This window comes from Anopheles cruzii, chromosome 3, assembly GCF_943734635.1.
Source record: "Anopheles cruzii chromosome 3, idAnoCruzAS_RS32_06, whole genome shotgun sequence".
NCBI lineage: Eukaryota > Metazoa > Arthropoda > Insecta > Diptera > Culicidae > Anopheles > Anopheles cruzii.
This window is the reverse complement of record NC_069145.1, coordinates 44,731,039-44,744,509: the sequence shown is the minus strand read 5'-3', so window position 1 is coordinate 44,744,509 and position 13,471 is coordinate 44,731,039.

Sequence of the window (13,471 nt, the reverse complement as noted above, 5' to 3'; positions counted from 1 at the left end):
CCTTCAGCAGCGGGCGCATCGAAGCGCGTTTCCTTGGTGTCGGCCCAATCGGTTTTCCGATCGCCCACCGGCTCATGATGGAGGCGGGATTGCGACATAAATTGGACACGCTTCCGTTAAGACAGAGTACGGGCGTGTGCATCGGAGTGCCCCCGCCCCGTCGTGCCCTCCATTTGGCGCGATCTTTGCTCGATCGATTAGACTGACACGTAAAATAATGTTCTGGCCAGGTGTCAGCAGCAGCAGCAGCAGCAGCCACGGCATCCACCATCCGGAAAATGCTCGGAAAAAGCAGAGCGAAACGCCGAGGAAAGAAAAACCGCCCCCCGGGAAAACCGTAAGAAACGACACACAATGGCGTTGCGGGTGTTTAAGAAAGAAATAAGATTTCATCCCAAAACCACTGGTCTCGACGTGCGGATGATACAAAGCTGGTGCGTGGTGGTGGTTTCTATTCTTTAATTTTTGTTGTTGTGGCACTTGCTGCAAGGAAAACCACATTCTAATTCATGATACTACTAATCCTACCTTCGGCAACATAATTAGTTTTCATCTTTATATGTTTTGGTTGAAGACTATTAGCATGGAGTTGGAACTTGAAGTGTTGAAGGTGAAGTTGAGCGGTTTGATTGAAGTTTAAAATAAACATAAGCTTTTTAACAAGCCTTTGTCAGTTACAACCAAACTGTCAGTTGTCAGTGCTACGATAATCAACGGTACCAGGTTGAATTTAGGAAAACTCCCCAATAATTTTAAAATGACTTATTATTTTATTAAAAAATAGATGAACATGTCAACCAACAACTGTTTATAATCATTATTATAACAGAATTGGTTTTATTCATATTAGGTAGTCTAAAAAGAAATCCATTATTTTCACGGCAGATGCGTTTAGTGATCAATATTTCATGATCTTACAGTTTTAAGTTTGTACTCGTTTTAAAACTGATACTTAAGACTTAAAAAATGCTTTCACTTCTTTTTGTTTCTTTCGTTTGTGAGTTACAGGGTGTTCACAATGGAAGACACCAAAGAGAAAATTCGGTACATTTTACAGTTTTTATTTGAAAAAGGTAAAAATTTAAGCCAGGCCTATTGTCAACAACTGCACCGTTCGAAGCTAATGATTGACCAGAAACAGCCAGAATCGGCCAACAGAAAAAGTGTTGTGTTCCATCAGGACAACAAAATGTCATACACGTCTTTAGTGACTCACCAGAAAGTTCGGGAGCTTGTTGGGAAGTTTTAATGCATCCACGGCAACGCAACGTTAAAGAATTATGTTGCATAGATCATGAGAACGTTCTTATCTGCTCACTTTTGTGGGGCTCAAACCAGCCACAATGGTCAACTATGATGTTTTTTTACTAAAGTGACTGAACTGAAGTATCTCCACGTAACGACTGCATATTTACTGTTACTTTTCGATACCAACTTCTAAAAATGCTTGAATATTGAAGCATCAAGCAAAAAAAAATATTGAAGTCGGCCAATTTGATGGCGAGCTATGTAACGTTGCTGGTAGTGTTGGCAAAACAATGGTTTCCCGTAAAAATGCAAGTCTTGCTGAATGGAAGAACTCTTCCCCACATACCAGAACCGTATTGGTGTACTGTAAAAACAGAAGCAATTTGCGATGCCAAAATATAAATGCATAAAAACTCGACACACAAGTTGAGTTTTAATGGCAGCGCAAGTTGTTTGGATGGATTTACTCGTGAATCGCACACATACACGCACAACCACACAGGCTAACCCTTAAAACCACATCATCTTCCCAATTGTGCTGTCCCAGTAACTCCACTAATTGCAGAAATGCATCAACTTGCCACACTCACGGAACGCACCGATATACGATTATAACGACCGCAGTGTAAAAAGCGGAGGCCGCATCCGGCAAGCACCATCCCATTTCCCGAGTTGGTAGGGGAGGTGCACGCGAAACGAAAACGGACTGCATGTCGAGAGGACTGGAAGCCGGGCCGGCTACGGGGAAGCAGAATAAACATAAATTTGTTTAAACCTCAGTTCGCTTCAAAGACCAAACTTTTCTCCAAAAATCAGACACATCCCGCCGGGAGGACAGGAAGCATGGCGATGACAACGGCGAGCGCCGGGACGGATCGAGGCGTGGATCGGGAGTTTTTCTCAAACTTTCACCACTTACCTCGCACCTACGCTTCTAGACTCGTGAAGAGCATTCATCAACACCCAACACAATACGGCCTCGTCCCCGTTCCTGTGCGGCCGCAGTCACATCGCGGAATGCTTAGGAACATTTCGTGAACCACCAGCCGCCCACTGGCCACCGCGGTCAACGGGCGTCCTGAGAGTGGACCGTTCCCTCGAGGAAGGATTGCGCTTGGACCCAGTACTGGCCGTTCTCCCGGGTCACCTCCGTAAAGGACTTCCGGAAAAAACAACCAACAAAAAAAGGCTAGACCAGACGACGGCCAGTTCGGTACGAGATTTGTGCTTCATATTCACTTATTTCTGGCAAGTCCAAAATACTCCCCGTGCGGAGATGAGCTAATGTCCACGGCAGGAGTTGTGCCGCCGGTAGTGGCCGCTGGGATCGGCAGAACGGGCTGACGGAGTGCTGACTGCTCGGTTGGCATTTCGTTTTGCCAGCGCTCGCCCTTAGACATTGTTAATTAAATACAAATAGTTCTCAGCCAGTTTCGCTTAATACCTGACCCCCGGGCAGGGCGTGGCACGGAGGAGCTTCCGTTTGGCTTGGCCTCTCGATGGCCTTTGCATTTGTTTCACTTACCCTTGCTCACCTGCGCAGGCAGCAGACGTTGGGGTTTTTCGTTCCTTCTTTTTGGCTGCTATTCACTGTGTATTACCAAACGACAGCCAGCTGAAGCTTCCGGCAGCAACCGTGTCCGGTGTACATCGGAACTCGGGAGCAGTTTACTTAAAAAAGGCACCGTACTACTCGACGAGCCTGTTGACCGTTTCACAGCGCGGTCGATGGATGTGATCCTGTGGCTGAGTGGCCGAAATACCATCGCACTACCTACTGGCTTCAAGCGACATCCATCAGCTACTCGCAGGAAGCCGTCAAAGAACGGGGTCCTGACTGCCCAATTCCTTCCGCTAGCGACCGAATGCGTGGTGCGGTAATCTTCCAGAAATGCAACCATGACTGACATGACGAACTTTTCTTTTTGAACCAACCACTATGGGAAACGTGTAATCCTGTTTGGTTTAGAAACATCCTGTACAATCTAATGATTGAATGTGATTAACGAGGCCTATAGTATCGGTGTCAGTTGGCAGTAAATATAGCTTGGTATCGAATCATTTAATCAAAATACCACCAATCTACGGTGAAGTCACTAAGCTCAGTTTTGTGCCGTTACAGCGGTTTACTTTAAACTGACACTAACGCTGCCAACTTGATTAACCATTTGATTTGTTGATATTCTTAAACAGTTTCCATAAAACATTCTGTTGCATGCAGTGGATCAGCTGTCTTGTTTAAGGACCTGCATTTTCATAGCCGTCACTTTTGGTCCATTGCCCAACACGCCCATTGTGCAGTAGTAGTTACTTCTGGCGAATGTTTCATTTAAACCCATAAAAGAACAGAGAAGCAGGATCGCAGGATTCCGCTTCTTTCGAGCGTGCACATGATCCAGTATTTGGTGTGTGTGGGATTTGTTGAACTTTATTTGAAGAGGCACATTGACACTTGTTTGAACCCTTGCTTTATGAGTGCACTTTAGGCAAATGCCTGGTCTAGTTGCAGATTATACTCGTACTTCACGAACTTACCTTTTCGATTACACTTCGATTTCTTTCAACTCGCGACTGTCTCGAATAAAAAACCCGTCAATTTCTACTTGCGACAAAATCTGCTAACGGAAACGGTCACAGCGAACTGCCCTGTCCATCAGACAACGCCAGACAGCTAAGATTTATTGTAAAGTGGTCATATTTATAATGTTCTTATTTTTAGCAACAGCTTATCAAATGCTGCGTCCGAGTCCAAACTGAGCAATCAGCACCGGCGTTTCCTGTGCCGTCCATTCATATTGCAACATTTTCTGACCGCACTACTCAACATCGCTCATAATCTATGGCGATGTCGTATTTGGCATCTGGTACCACTACCACATACGACTTGTTCCTTGATAGCAAATCCTTTCCAACTTTCGGTGTGGTCAACTTTGGTCAGTTTCGCACGTTGGACCCACCGCTTTCTCGCGCAAGAGTTCTACTGATTGCGTGTGTCGTCTTGCTCTCGCGATCTTGTTCACGGTTCGTAATACTCCGACTTGCTTAGTTCCTCAACGTTTCAGAGCGTTTATGCTTATGTTACGAAAAGTCACTTGCCCGTTGTAAATAATATTTTAGAGTTTAATTGACACCGTGTAGCGTGTACCAACCATGCTGACATACTGACAATCCAGCACACACAATTGTTGAACTGTAGTGGCTATGCTTAACTGGGCTAGCTTTTTAATTCACTATTTTAAACATCGCCCACTCCGCACTCCGTTTTTCCTCTACTGGACAGACTTTACTTGTTTGTATTTCATTTCAAAAGTAAAACACATCTGAAGACTAACTATCAACCTTTAAGTAATCATTCCTCGAGAAGATACGTCAGCTGGGCAGAACTATTATGCATCAAGAGTCATCGATAATTGTTGTCGTTCGTTTATTGATAAGACGACTTTGACAGAGTCTTAGCAGATATCCGATGGGTCAATACCAATGCATGCTCTTGCGCCCGCTACAAGATAAGGCGCTTTAAAAATAGACAGTATCCGAGTGACTGTGACCGAAAACTATCTGGGATTCACTTATGACTTTCTTTATTCTTCTACATCTGTCATCACCTTAAAGCTATCCCTACTCTACGCAATACTACACGTTCTTTTTAGGAATGGCATTCAACATATGCTTCGTTTCGGTTCCTCAACTATTGACTGTAAAAGGTGTCCTCTTGAGTTTAACGAATAGCCAGAAGTCACATGATGCTACGTCAGGCGAATACGGTGGTTGCAGAATGTTCGTTGTCAAGTTTGTGTCAAAATGATCACAAAATAATCACGAAATGATGCAAAAACATCATGAGGAAACTGAACCAAGAACTGTCTCTCCGCAAATCTGGTATTTTGTGATACACACGCAAACGACGTACAAGCCAAAGATAGTATTCCTTGTTGACAGTTTCGCCGGGGAGAAGGAATTCATAATACACCAAAATACGGTAATCGAAGACAACTAGTTCCCGTTATTTTTGTGCCACAGTAGTAGCCATAATGTGTTCTTTATGGGGTGGAGAGGTTAAAAACGAAATAGAACATATAAAAATGTATGCAGCATAGCAAAGTAGGATAATTGGAAATATAGTTTCATGGCATTCAACACAGAGATTGCACAGTATAATGCATAAACTATTTTAAACTAAGGTTAATTAAAAAAGAAGTTCTATCATAATTGCTGTTCTTTTGTCGGTTATTTATTTTTTATTTTTACTTATTTTTTCTTACCTTTAACAGTAGCACCCGATTTCGTTAGATAACACATTTTTAAAGGGTTTCAAACAAAGGCTCAATTCATGCTGTTGTTGAAACAAACACTAGACCGTGTACTACTAAAACAGCGCCCGCTCACAACCTAAACACACCACGAATACGCGACACCGCTCGACAAACGAGAAAGAAATTGTTCGCAACCTGACCACTCGGTAACCAGATACCAGATAATTGAATCTCCTATTGACTCAATTCCACCGCAAACCGCCCATACCGGCCGTACCGAGGACCGCGTTGCCCTCGCGTTCGTCTGGGGAAAATGTTGCGGACGGATTTTACAACCTTTTGGCCACCCATTTCGGGACAGCCCGTGCAGCGGGATTGCATCGGGGGCACCATCGGGTGCGCTTACGGTTTGATACCCCCGAAATATTGCCCAATCGCCCACCGATGGGTGTCATTTGTCCACTCTCGGAAGCGATTTCCATTCGGCCACGGTCACCTCGTCCGATGCTGCCGCTGCCGTTCCCGTGCGCCATCCGGCTTTGAAATATGAATTTTATTTCTCTAATGGTATGATTGCGGTTAACTGTTGTGGCACGCTTGTCCCTCACGAGTGTCCCGGTCCCGGGCACCGGTCCTCCACTTTTTTTTTTGTTCATTTATTTTTATGCTTCATCCTCGGCCAGGCCCTCGGTCGGCCCGTTTTATGCCCCGCTGTTGAGCAAATATGTGCGGTTGTAACTGTCAACCGGAGGTTTTGTTGGTGCCGGTCCTGGTTGGCTGACGGTTGACCGCCAATGTGTCCAGACTCTCGGGGGTACGTTAGCACCCGATTTTTACGGTCACTTCGTTTACTTTGCCGTTGTTATTGTGATCTTCCGTTTCATTCCGCTTTCTTCCTCGTTTTAGGGGCGCCTTCCCACGGACGCAATGAGGGCTGTGTTTAGACACAATGTTTGTTTACCGTCATTCGCCAGTAGCTTTAACGGGTGGGGCTGGCTGGGTATCGAACGCCCCGAAATCGGGTGCTTGTTTCCACCCATTTTTGTCCATTTAATATCCTCCACCCCGGGGTCGGCGGCGAGACTTGACTCGTTTGAGCGATTGTTCGCTCAAATCCTTCGCAGCTCCACGGATGGGTGTTCAAAGTTTACAGCCTGGCGTCGAAATTATGTGGCCGACCCGTGTGTTGGTTGCAGCAACGAGGTAGGCGGTTTTATATTCTCACCCTCTGCCCTCAGCCCAACCCGTCCGCAGTTGTCTATTGTTTTTGATCCTAAAGCTGCGCTTTTTTTTCTGTGCATCTCCAAAGCTGGGCGATGCGAACGGACCAGGACCATAAACCAGGAAAACCGGTAACGCAACAGGGCAGCGTGGCCGGTCGCTTATTTGTTGCCGGTGTAATGATGATTGCTGATAAAGCCCTGCGGCATGACATGTGGTTTGGCTGCTGTGAAAGAACGTGACGGTGGAAGGAAGCGTGACACGCAGCTCCCGGAACCGGAACCACGCCACGCCACGCTTCCGGTGAGGCCGGCTCCCACCGCACTCGGGTGCATCGTAATCGATGGCTGCCCGGGGTCGGAACGCTGAGGTCCGGACCGTTTGTGGTTTAATTAGAATTTTCCGGCCGATTACGGCGGGTGGAGGTAATTTACTTCCCCCCCAGCACGATTGTGTGCCGGTGACACGATGCGTGCCGGTGCAGGGACAATTTTGTGGATTCTATTGGATGGAATAATTTTTGATCGGTTTACGTACCATCCGCGCCCCCTATCTCCCGCTGTACCACACCATTGTAGTGCATTGTTGGTGGTGGAAACAAAACCAGACCCTTCCTGGATCGGTGCAGCGCCAGGATAAAATAGCGAGAACGGGGAGTAATGTAATGAATTTGAAGGACAGTCTGCTTAAAAAGCCATTTATAGAAGCGTATTTGTCAAATAAGTATGCTTTAGCAGTCGGTAATCAGAAACCCAGTAACGTCAATTATAATAAGTTCGTCTGTTCCTCATTTGCGTATTTGCTTTCGTTTTTAGATAGTTAAAGCCTAGGTTATAGATATTAAAAACCTTCAGTCGTAGCTAACGCGCCAGAAGACGAATATTTCGACGAAACAAAAATAAACAATTTGTATACTACTGTGTCCAAAAAATAAAGGGAACAAAGTGGTCTTCAATTATCGGGGTTTGATGCTGACATGGCTGACCTTTCATGGCTGACCTTTAACAAAGAATACTATATTGATTGGTTATCCGTCGTTTGCTTAATGTTGTGCCTAAAAAAACCAGATTTGTTGAGAGACAGTTCGCAACCACAGTATTTGTTTGACTTTGCACCATGTATTAATATTTTCTGGCTATTTACTAATCTAAAGAGCCCACTATGTGCTCATCTTTTACAGTCAATAGTTGAGATAGGAGGCGAAACGAAGACTGTGTCGAAGCCTCTTCCTAAAAAGAATTTTTCGGGTAGAGATGTATTGCATAGAGTAGGGATTATTTTAAAGGTAATGACACAGGTTTAGACACATAAAGTGAGGTTTTCAAGTTAAATTCGATTGGATGTGGTGTAGCATTTTCATAACTTTCCCCATAGTCCGCTATATGCTTCGAATAACCACCAAACAGTAACGAGTAACACTCCACATACCATAATTACATAGAAACATAGTTGATTCTAACAAAATCAAGAAAAACATAAAATGCGAAAAATTTTCGTCAATCAAAATTCTGTCGATAATTGAATAAAACATCGATAAAGTCGCCTAAATAATATTTCTGCCTTTTTGAGGAGGATGCAAAAGAAAGGTTATTTTTCGCCATGTGTTCCGTTTGGCGGATAAAAGAGGATTTGTGGCTGAGATGTTGGCTATACGTGTATCAATTCGTGTCGGTATTTTTACGCACATCTTTAGTACGATAGTCACGACCTTCTTTTGCATACCCCTTGATACTTTACGTTACTTATGTCTCTCTTTTTTCGAGCATTTTCTCAATATTCAGTATCATTGTGACGCATATTTATAACCATTTGACGTTGTTCATCGGTTACCTTGCAAGATTTTCAAGGATTATGCCATCTTTCAAGCTGAGAAACAAAAAACTATCTTTTGAATGTCTTATGTCTCCCTATCATTTCGAATATTACACCACAAAAACTCAGAAATATTTTACTCTTTTCTGTTTCACTATACCTAATAACTATACCATAGTTTCCTAGTTTCAAAGTACGAAAAACGTTTCGAACTTTTTTACTTTTGTTCATTGTTCACTTTGGCTGTGTCCAAATCATTCAAACGGAACGACCGTTTCTTGTTCGGCAGTGTGTTATGCAAAACGATTATAATGTTTCACGCTTGTATTTTGTTGTAATTATGAGTTTTTAATGAAGCACGTTGTCGCTGCTCACGCGTGCCACCATTTTCAGGACGAACAGCCGACCGACAGTGTAAAGTGTTTACTAATTATATGAATACTTCCCTCTTGATGGCGCCTTCCTGCTGTGAGCAGATCGAAACCCCTGGCTACCCTGTCGCCGCTACCGGCACGCAGATGGCCAACAGCCTCATCAAGAAGCAAACCCAAGCAACAGCGTGCGAACGATGATCTGGCCTCAACCACTTCGCTAGAGCACCCTTCGCTGTAGCTAATTACTCATCTTCCCCAAACACGACGGGGCCCGGGGTTCGCTCGAGAGGAGGGTCCTTCAGCGTGCGCTTTAATTTATGATTGCTCCTTAATATTACACACCTATCTTATTTTGCTAAATTTATTGCAAATATGGCGCTAAGACGCCAGCCACACTTCAGTTCCGGCCGCGGCGGCGGCAACGGCGGCGGATGTGATGGCGGCCGTAGATTAACGTTCCCCCGTTGGCTTATCGTCCCACGCCGTCGGCACCGATGGGAACGATTATGTTGTGTTGCTTCCAAGTGTAAATTGAAAAATAGAGCCGTTTCCGCTCACTTTCGCCACGGCGAAGGTGTGATATTAAATATATCTTGAGCACTTTTATTTTTACTCACATACCACCGGCCTCGCCGACGTGGCAGCGGCTATTGTAAGTGGGCGATTGTCGAGGATGGCACTTGAGCGATCACTTCAGCAGCCGGCTACGTGAAGGACGATGTCGGCGACGGCGACCGGGGCACTCCGGGTTGGGTGTGATTTATGCTCGGTACCGCGCCGACCGCCGATGACTGAAAATACCTTCATTCCGATGCCGTAGGCTGTGTGATGCGTGTTCCGGTGGCAGCCAGATATTTATCGTTTGTATTAATTTAAAAATTTAATAACTTCCCAACCGTCGACAACGGTGGGTGGGTGGATCGGCGTGGTGTGGCGTTCGGCGGCGGCGGCAGGAACCGTACGCGTTTTATCGCGCTCAATCAGTGATGGTTTCATCGATGTGTGTGCGGGCGTGAGGTTTGTGTGGCTTTTGGCTTGCCGTTTCGCACTGTTTGCACAATGGTACCACGGTGGGAACGGTGAACGACTTCATAAACTTATAACTGGCACATGTCAAACAGCGGGCCACCGTGAAAGTCACGGCGCGAGTGAGGCACGCTTTGTGGTAAACATAATGCGGAATTGTTATATCAGCTCCGCACACACGCGGGCGCACAATTTTGTGCTTCAGATGAAAACTTTTCGCCTGTAACGGAAGTGTTTTCCGCGGTAACCGTTAACCGACCACGTGCGTAAAGCGTTTTACGATCAAACCACATTCTTCTGCTATTTTCTAACGGTTTCGTGCGAATTTTCAAATGAAACTAGACAACGTTAGATACATTGCAACATACGTGGTGTGATCAATAATTTTCGCGATATTTGAATTTTCTCGGGCAACGTATATCCGATTTTCGATTTTTTGTGGCGTCAGGTTGCTACACATGTCAATGACTTATGGAAAAAAATTCGGCCATTTCGAGTAATCAATCAATTTCTGACAGCTATTTTGCTAGGACGTGTTTTGGCTCATCGTCGATTTTTCTCTACTTTGAAAGTAATTGACCACGAAGCAGTAATTTTAGTTTTGGATAAAGGGAAAAAACAGGAAAAATTCACAAGAGGCCAGATCTGGAGAATACGGTAGCTTTGGCATCATCATAGTGTTGTTTAGGCCAAAAATTCGGGCAGAAACCACGATGTGTTAGCAGGAGCGCGACAGCCAATTTTGAGTTTCCGGGCATTTGTGACGGATTGCTTCGGACGAACTGCACATAACTTCCAGGAAATATTTGTTATTGACTGTTCTATCTTTTGGCAACAACTCATGATGCACCACGACCCCGCAATCGAATAAAACTGTAAGCAAAACTGATCACCTTCGACCAAACTTGGCTTTTCGACGTTCACATCTTCTCGGCCCTCTGAAAAATTTTTGAACCACCGATAAGCGCTGCTTTTGGTCTTAAAAGCTTCACCATAAGCCACAGTCAACCTTTCGAATGCGTCCAAGCTCTTAGTTTCGTTTTTCACACAAAATTTCATAAAGATTCTTTACCATCAATTTTTTAGAAGAGACAAAAATCAACGATGAGCCAAATCTTGTCCGCTGTCAAAAATTGATTGATTACTCAAAATGGCAGAAATTTTCTCCATAAGTCACTGACATGTGTAGCAACCTAACACCGCAAAAAAATCAAATATACGTAGCTCGAGAAAATTCAAAATGTCGCGAAAATTATTGATCACACCACGTACATTTAAAGATCCTTCGTCAACACCGCCAATGTTTCGACCATAGCAAGAGTAGCCATTTCACTTCATTCGTCTGAGGATCATCTAGAAAATCATAGTTTGCTTACGATTAGATATGCTCCGTGAGATAATGAAAGAAACTAGGTACTTATGCTATTCGTTATAGTACGTTCCCCGATCCAGCCGTTGCTCGCGTCCCATTTGAAGGGATTGCTGAGTCGCCCGCGTCCTCTCAATGCTCTGGGAATTTCCGTACAGTCTATCTTAAATCGAGATAAGAGTTGTCCACTGAATAATGATGCTCATTCTTCAGCGCTGCCCAAGAACCTTGTTCCGAAGCTGGATGGGTAGCAGAATGTTCCGAATAGCTTATAGGAATGATTAGAAAATGTGTTCGCTTCCGGCTCCGGAGCAACCCGGCACAACCTCCACAGCGCAACCGAGTCCAGAGCTCATTGCGGGCTAATCTATGGCAACGAAAAACGATACATAAATAGCCGCTGGATGTGGCGGAATGAAAATCTTCGAAGAAATACGGGCCCACGACCGTACCGCAGCGTCGTCTATTAACTCCATTGAATGGAATCTTCGTTTCTATCACTACAAAATACTCGGTCGTCTCCGTTGGTCGTGCAAATATCGAAACCGTTTCGGCACAACAACAGGCAGGGCCATTGTTGGATCCCGTGAAGCCAGTAGTATCGCTTTTCGACCAGCGCTTCCGTTTATGTTGCGCACTATCATACCTCTCCTCTTGCCTATCGTCGGCAAATAACCAAATAAACATCCCGTCAACAACAACAACAAAAAACCGGCAACCGGCTGCAAATACAAAATGAAATTGATTCTGAGAAAAAGCTCAGCAATAGTGCGAGCTGCAACGAACGGAAGCACCATAGTTCCCAACATTGTTACAGCTTATGCCGCGCTTTCGCCATATAAAATATTCAACCAATCAGCTAATCAACAGACATCATTGACACACACCACTCTGAGTGATCAATTTTTTTTTCCTTTTCGCCGGTTATGGATCCGGTAACCGACAGAACAGAAGAGCCGAGGGTATGAGTGAACCGGCAACATCGCGACCGGTTGTCAGCAACGCCAGCACCGGGCCCAAAACTTGGCCGGGAAAGCAATTTTCCGCCGCCTAATTATTTCGCATTCGAACGAGATCGAGGAATGTAATTTAAAGCACTTAAATTTAAAGGTATATTGCTTTCGAGAGCCTGCCTGACGCTAAGGACGGGCAGCCGGGGTCGGACGACGCCCTCGGCCCTCGCTCGTTTGGAGTTGATGTTTATGCGATGGCTGTTATCGCGGAGCGGCGAGCTGAGCTGGACTGCTGCTGCTGCCGCCGCCGCCGGAAGGCTGCCTAACGCCATCCCTGGTAGGTGCGAATTTTAATGATAATCTGTACTAACCTTTCCCTCGGCGAGTTCGCCACGGAACCAGCGCCTGCCGCGATACTTCAAAGATTCACGGCAATCCGACATGTACCGTGAAAGTTTCGTGCACTCACGTAATAGTTTGGGGCCGCGAAACAGGAAAAACCGTCTTCGAACAGCGGAGTTTGCCGGTAATCACGCCTCCACTCTGGGATAACTTGGCGAACGGTGCAATAACGGTTAAGTAACGGGGCGGGCCCAGTTTCCGGCCCGTGGTTCGGCGCGATCCCTGGCACCACCCCGGGCCGGGATGATGTAAATTTAAGAAGTTTTCCATTTTCGGAAGATTAAAAAGTAAGGATCGTTGTGCAACAACATACTTGCCGGTTCATACCGTTCCGGTGCATTTGCAAAATTTCGCCCCGCACCGGAAGGAGCTGTTTGGGCCACAAAGTTTAAAACGAACGTTCGCGGCGCGATGCACCGTGGCTGGGAAATATCGATAATGCATTCATAATACCACTTCCGAACAGGTACAAACTGCTTGACGAAAAAGTTTTCTAAACACAGCGAACGTCGTAAAAAAACAAGTACTGAGTCGAGCAAGCATCAGAAGTAGACGAGTAAGGCCATCTAAAGGAAGTGTCGCAGACTCATTTACATCAAAAATTTTTGCAGCTAATGTATGTCCAGGATTCAACCGGCGGAGCGTTCTTTTGAGTCCCTTCAATACGCGCTGCCAAGTCTATTACGTCCGTAGCGTCGTTTCATGTTAAAAGCCAAACCAGTAACATTACTACGAAGTGTATTGTATAGTAACACATCATTTCTGTGTGCTGATAAAATAAGACGCATGAAGGTCAAAAAGACGGCTACATCC